The sequence below is a fragment of the Micropterus dolomieu genome, linkage group LG14, assembly GCF_021292245.1.
Source record: "Micropterus dolomieu isolate WLL.071019.BEF.003 ecotype Adirondacks linkage group LG14, ASM2129224v1, whole genome shotgun sequence".
In the NCBI taxonomy this organism is placed as follows: domain Eukaryota; kingdom Metazoa; phylum Chordata; class Actinopteri; order Centrarchiformes; family Centrarchidae; genus Micropterus; species Micropterus dolomieu.
In genome coordinates, this window is record NC_060163.1 from 14,855,915 (window position 1) to 14,863,039 (window position 7,125).

At 37.5% G+C, this 7,125-nt stretch overlaps 1 protein-coding gene and 2 long non-coding RNA genes across 4 annotated transcripts in view; 2 read left to right on the forward strand and 1 right to left on the reverse strand.

The window, feature by feature from the left end:
* LOC123982957 overlaps nt 1-5,680 on the reverse strand; it is an 8,339-nt gene extending 2,659 nt beyond the window's left edge. The window contains exons 1-3 of the long non-coding RNA XR_006828088.1: nt 5,644-5,680; nt 3,503-3,591; nt 3,221-3,387 (exon numbers count right to left, since the gene is read on the reverse strand). This is a non-coding gene — a long non-coding RNA (uncharacterized LOC123982957). The remainder of the gene's footprint in view (nt 1-3,220; nt 3,388-3,502; nt 3,592-5,643) is intronic.
* The window catches only part of afap1l2 (actin filament associated protein 1-like 2), a 59,702-nt gene that overhangs the window by 41,602 nt on the left and 10,975 nt on the right, over nt 1-7,125 (forward strand). The gene's annotated exons all lie outside the window — the stretch shown is intronic.
* Nucleotides 3,545-5,910, forward strand: LOC123982958. The gene is made up of 3 exons (XR_006828089.1): nt 3,545-3,597; nt 4,758-4,837; nt 5,576-5,910. It is a non-coding gene; the product is annotated as an uncharacterized LOC123982958 (long non-coding RNA).

Sequence of the window (7,125 nt, forward strand, 5' to 3'; positions counted from 1 at the left end):
ACAGAAACACCTGTCCATGTGCTACAGCAGCACAACAAACTGCAGCTTCCAAAATGTTCAAACTTATTAATTATTTTAGCAAAATACTGCACATTATCATTTTTATGAAGGAAGGATTTATGGCAGGAATGTTTGATTAGACAGTATTATTTTTTAACTAGATGTAATTATTAAACTGGTAACCAAGTCTTAGAAACTAACGTTATTTCTCACAACATTAAACTCTGCCCATATCTCGTGTTTGTGAGAAGTATTTACATGGCCATTATTTTGTAACCTAATAAAAAGATGGTGTTCTTGTATTGTGTGCCCATTAAGGACTATAGAGGGTGCTGCTGAAGGAATTTCATCATGCCCATAATCACGTGACTGGCAAAAGCAGCTATTGTACAGGTGAGTCAGATAAATGTTAAAATATTGTATTTGAAAAACAGCATTTGATGATGATGTTGTTGACTGGACTTGTGGGAATTAATTATATTGTTTGTTAAATCTCCTCCCGCAGGATCAAAGTGATTATTGAGTGACACTACATTATCTAAGAATCTGCATATCTCAGCATCAGCATCGGTATAGTTTACTTTTAATTATTGTGATTATTAATTATGGACTTAATGCTTTTTATACTGCACATATTTGAAAGACTTGAGTTAAAGGCATTATAAGGACCATACGGGAATGTTTTGGCTTCATTATTAAAAGCAAGTTAAGGGTCTATTCCTCCCTCAGCGGTACAGAAAAAAATGTGTGTTAAATACTGTCACCTGCAGACAATTGCTGGCTTGCTAATCAGACATACTGGGGATAAAATACTACATTGCTTCTATAGGAGCCAAATGCATTTCACAGTGTATGACACTTTAAAATGAAAAGAAGCAATTTACTACTGTCACAGATTTTGTTACCTGAATTATTGGCAATGATCAAGAGCCAAGAAGACTGTGGGACGTTTTTCCACTATGTGAAAGGCTGTTATTACCTTATTATAACTCCTTAATGGTCCTTGAGCTATTTATTACCTGACTGAAATCATTATCATAACACTGTGTCAATGCAGTGGTCCATGTCCCAGGTAAAAACTGTATTGTATTTCCCATATAGCCAGCCGTCCTGCTTAAAACAAGTAGCCTAATTGATTCTAAATGTTTTTCTGTGAAGACCCAAGTTGAAAACTATTAATCTGCATACATTTGTGTATATATGCTCGTATGCTTGCAGATGTAGAACTATTCTACTGCTACCCTGTACAGACAGAAGGTCTCACAGACAGGCAAGACAGCAGAGGCACTGTGGACATCCTAAAGATTTACTTTGACATAGCCACAGTGTTCAGTCAACACCGATTGGGACAAATCTACTATTAATAGTGAAATTTTATTGTTATTGATGTGATGACTAGGAGAATAAAGCCAACTACTTTCCCAATTCAACCCAATTGACGGTTCAGTTCAGACCTTGATTTTTGAGCCGCGATTCCATGATCCCTCAATCATGACTGGACCAAAATAGTCACATGACACGCAGCTGGAAGACAATAAAATTGGTCCACAGTACCCAGATAACACCCTATATGTGTCTTTCCCTGTATGATACAGAAAGAGGTGGGTCATTGTACATTATGTGTGTAAGAAACAGAAGTGGTACGTGTGCAAATATCCAAATTTCAAAACTGAAAAACGATTACCTACCCAATGAAGTAATAGTTGAATATTCAGGTCTAAAACTTACTGCGCACTGGCTTTCCATTTTTTATTGTCATGTTTAAAGTAATGGTTGTCTTCTATTTCCCACCCATTGTTTTAATCAATGTGTTTGTATAAATTTGTCTTTTAGGTATTTGCAGTTGAATGGATTTGTTATTGTTGAAGGTCCACTTAGCTCATATCAGACGATAAATTGGTCAGGCTCAACTCATAATTGCATTGTTTGTATTTTGCAGTACAAAGATGTACCAGACATTGCTGACACTCCTCACTGTGGTCACTGACAACACTCCTGGTGAAGTCTGCTTCAATCCTGAGAGAGTTTCTGTTGTAGTCGAAGGTGAAATAGTTGTGTGATCTCCCCAAGTTGACAGATACACTTGTGTGTAATGTTGTTTGGGTCGATCTATGATCAATATAAACTTATTTACATGTTCAGAAAGTAATGTCTTGATACTTAAAACTATGCCTACTGAATCTGAAAAATTCCTTGTTGAAAGACATTTTAGTCGTTTGAGCTTACCAAGATATGCCTTACCTGAAAAATAAATTCAGATTTCTTAAGTCTGATCACTGTTCACTGTTACATATTTAGTTTATTTAATAAAACAAACTTGAATTGTAATATTGTAGTTGTATTCATATTTTAAGATTTACTGAAAATGGGCATTTTGTAAATATTAAGTGCATTATCACAGAATGTATTAGATAGTGCTATAGGGCATGTCTATACCACAGGTTCTATGGTATAGTACCGCAGAACGTATGGTAAAGTACCGCAGAGCCTGAGGTACAATCCTGTGGTAAATGTCCCAAAATACCATACAAACCTCTAGAGTACCACAGGAAGCTACTACAGGAACATGAGGTACAAATACCACAGAAATTGTATGGTATTTTACCACAGGAAATTTTTTTAAGGGTTGTCTGTGGCACAAATGTAGAAATAAAAAGGAATAGCCTACAGGCAGTGGTGTAGTCTACGTGATACGCAGGTATACGCCGTATACCAACTAGGAATGGTCAAAGATTTTTTCGTACTGGGATATAGGCTGTATGTGCAGTACACAAGTATTTGTGGTGTTTTTCTCTGTTTATTATCACATGTATTAGTCCATCATTAGATCCCTTGTGATGACACACACACACACACTTTACTATTTATGTGTTTATTTTATGTTTTACTTTATTTTTGTTTTATATTTTTATTAATTTTATTATTTTAACACAAGCACGATTTTTACTTTTTTTATTTACTTTTTTAATGAAATGTATGAAATGAATTGTTCTAATGCAATTTATTTGTAGCTTTGGCAGTATTGTTGTTTTACATTAAATTCCTATAAAGCAGATTTGCATTTTATTGAATTGAGAATATACCATATTCGCAATTCAATTAAATGCAAATCTGCTGTAAATGTGATGTCTTTGCTCATGAAGCCTAATGTTACTCTAAAATTGGCAAACAGCAAAACATTAGCAGCAAACACTGAATGAGTTAGTAGCAGTTCTCTTACTTTGTGTGTGAGGTTCCAGGTTCAGGACTGAAGCTCAGAGGAGACTCTTTAGACTGGTCACTCTTCATAGACAGACAGCTGGATCCTGCAGACTCTGCTCTGTCCTCTTCCATCTTCTGGACTTCAGTTCAGGTGTTCTTGTTGTTCCAGCTCAGCTGGTGTGTTGTCTGTGTTCAGGATTAGATTTTGGTCTAAATGGTGACAGGTAGGAAATACAGCCAGTAAATCTGAAATATGTTGTCCAGCTTTATATTTACAGCTACAGTAACGCAGTTCACTCACATTTTACATGTACTGGATGGTGCAGCTAACAGTGTCTCCACTCTGTGTTCCAGCTGAGCAACAAACACCTCAGCCTGTCTCCCTATAGGCTGTATGTAAGTACAAACACATTAAACACCATGAGGACACAAAGCAGACAACATGAACATCTGGACCATTTACTGACTGCAGTGTTTTTACCATCGATACAGTCGGTTTGGTACATTTGGATATAAAGTCCCCGATTCGATATCTACACTGATAAGTTGTCATGTCTACAAAATCACCCCACACATCAGCGGTATCCTGCTGGTGATACTACAACACCCAGTTCGTAGAAATGTAGATTTGGGGAATTTAATATTCAATAACTTTACTGTTATAAGCTTTAGTGTCTCCAAAATCACCTCAATGAACAATGGTCTAGTAGTATCATCAACATAAGACCCTTGTTGATTGAGGTGTCTGGAGACATTACAGCAGGGGTATTTAATTAAAGTTCAAAGAGGTCCAGTTAGAGAAAATTTCACAAAGCAAAAGGTCCAGAACATCAATTTGTGTTATCATTCAGTAGCCTACCATAACGTATAGCCTGGTTGTACCAACATAAGTTTTTAGTCAACAACTGTCAGTTTTCACATAAAACTGAAGGGATAATAAATAACTACTCTAATAATAAATTCTAAATTTAAGTAATCTAAAGGATTTAAAAAAGGTTTTTGTAAATGTGCATCTTAAAATAAATTTTATTTGTAAAAAAGTGTAGCTTTGAGTGATTGAAGTTCAGTCTCAACCAATTTTTTAATAAACACTCAACACATCTTAACAAATGAACAGCTTTAATACCGCCTCTTCTCTTTCAGTCCCTCTTATATAGCTACTAGGGCAGGGCAATAAAACAACAACGATAAATCTCGCAATATAATTTTCCTCAATAACAATATAACAAATGTTCAATATATTGTCAGTGTTTAATTGAATTAATTTGAATCATGAACAAATTAGCACTTAATTTTTTTAATTAATATTTATTTTGTTGAAGAAAAGTGTTTGTCCCATTCTGACCATACAGAAAAGTTTAACCAATTAACCATCTGGTTTCTTCAATTTTCACTCAGGAGCAAAAATCAGCCTTTAAACTTGAAAGAAATATTGATTTGACATTTATCGTGATAATTATTGATATCGAATGGTATTAAATTTTTTATCATGATCACATTTTTGGCCATATCGTCCAGCCCTAATAGCTACCACTTCCCTACTTTCTCTTGTTCAGGGAGAAGCGTGAGCTCTGGCTACGATTGGAGATCTGTGAGATATTCTGGTTTTGAACTGCCCGTGGGGAAGAATATACATGTGAGAATCTGTACATTCTTGGTTAAAAGCCATGTGAAGTCTCTTTTCTCTTTAGTCTCCTCTCTTCCTCTGTGTATCTCACTGGCAGACTTGACTTGCAATATCAGAATGCACCGATTTGACTGGCTGAGCAGCATCACATGAGATGATTAGAGAGTTTCCTGTGAGATTCCTTCCTATATCATTAATGTGTAAGGTGATTTTGGGAACACTACACTGTATCTGAGTGAAGTTATTGAATATCTCTGCAGAATGTGTTTTCGGTGTTGCACTTTGCAGACGGTCCCTGCGCAGTGCGCACTCGCCTCAGAGCGGCTGCACGTAGAGACCAAAGTTATTTGTGCCGCTCGTAGGACGACTCATTTAGGTAAAAATTTACTTGTAGCTTGTTGTCTACATAACTCCAATAGTTAGGAGGCCTCGTTTGTGTTTTAAACACGTTGCGCTTACGAGTGATTGATCCTGGAAGTTCGAATCTGTGAATAGGCCTATATTTCCAACTTTACCGAACTCTGTGAGTGAGTTAACGCGCAGGAGAACGATGAACAAACTACATTCAGAAGCAGATATTTACAGAAATATACATTAGGTAGATAAACAAAGTGGTCTGAACGGATTTCCTGGTTAGCAGCTCAGAGATCCTCAAGCCACACCTGCCACTCATCTGAGACTATCAGCTGTGGATTCAGCCACCAGGGACTCACCGGGACTTCACTCTGACATTTCTTTCCTCTACAGTCCACAGGGAGAAAACTGCCTCAGAGACTCTGACAGGAAAAGAATCTAAATGTTGGATTAACACTCACCCTGCCTCAGCCTTCAGTTTTCCTCCTGCTGTGTCCACTTAAAATGGAGTCTGAACTCCTGAACTTTCAGTTTCAGGTTGAACAGGGAGGGCCTGTTGTCACCTGATCACATGCCCAGTGTTGCTCCTTCCCTCTCCATTTACAGGAAACAGCTAAAGTGAAAACTGTCTGTCTTTAGTAACTGTTTAGCTTAATTTAAAATATGGCACATTATATAAACCCAGCTGGTGGAGACAGAGCAGCCCTCCTCTCTACCAGCTGAAGCAGAGGGAGGAAGAGGAGAAGAGGTGCTGAGTTGTTGATGTCAGGAATATGATTTATTTTACTGACAAGTCAGATTTGTTTCCAGTGAGACTTTAGAGACTTTGCTGTTGTAAATCGTGATGCTGCTCTAGAAACAATATTCAATTAATAAAGAATGTTAAATTCTTTTTTTAAATACATGCAGTTATTTAGTAATAAATGGGACTGATAAGAGCATCGATAAAGAACTGAACCAATAAGGATTCCCAATACAAGTGTGTCAATAAAATCCAAGTGACCCCAACGTGAGAAAATGTCCGGCCCATCTCTGTGTCCTGGTTTTAAAATCCGGCCCAATTGAATCTGTAATTGAACAGCCCTGGTCTACAGTAATCATAGTAATATAGTGTTATGTTTGCAGGCTATCAGTATGATTAGGTTTTAGTCTGTGAATGCAGCATTGTAGACAATATTTTTGCCTTGTAATCCATGTTTCCTTTGCATGGATAGCCTTTGGATTTTGCTGAAAATTGTTATCCTCCTTAGTGTCACGATCCTGTCCTGAGGTTGTCTGGGTTATATGATTTTGGCCTATGCCTTCTCTGTGTGTTTGGGTTTTGGTTCCATGTGTTGTGTTATGCTGTTTCGCCTTGTTTATTCTGGTAGGGATTTTTGTGTTGGTTGTCGTTATTTTCTAGTCCTGCGTTCCAGCTCTGAGTCTTAGTTCATGTCTTAGTGATTACTCCTGGTCTGTGTATTTCTGTGTTGGTTGTTATTTTTGCCCATGTCTGCTCTGTATTCTGTTTTTAGTTCAGTCTGTTTTCCCTGTTATGTTTGTAGGCTATCAGTATGATTAGGTTTTAGTCTGTGTATGTTTCTTCTCTTGAGTCAGTTGCCTGTTCCTTATGTTCAGTTCTGTTCATGTTTGGATCTGTGCCGGCCTAAGTTCTTGTCTAATTCTGTTTCTGTCTGGTGTTGGTTTCAGTGTAAGTGTTATGTCTGGTCCTCCAGAATCCCTCTGCCTGTCTCTCTCTCTGCCGGTCTCCTTAGCCCTGATCCGTCACCTGTGTTGCTGCCGCCCAGCTCGTTCACCCTGTGTAGATATGCTTGATTGTTTCCTTCAGTCTTTGTCTGGTCATTGTTGTATGATGTATGTACTACCAGTTGCTGCATGTTTGATGTTACCAGTTTCCTGTACACGTGAGTTTTGTTCATGCCTGGTGTTTTGGATTAATAAAC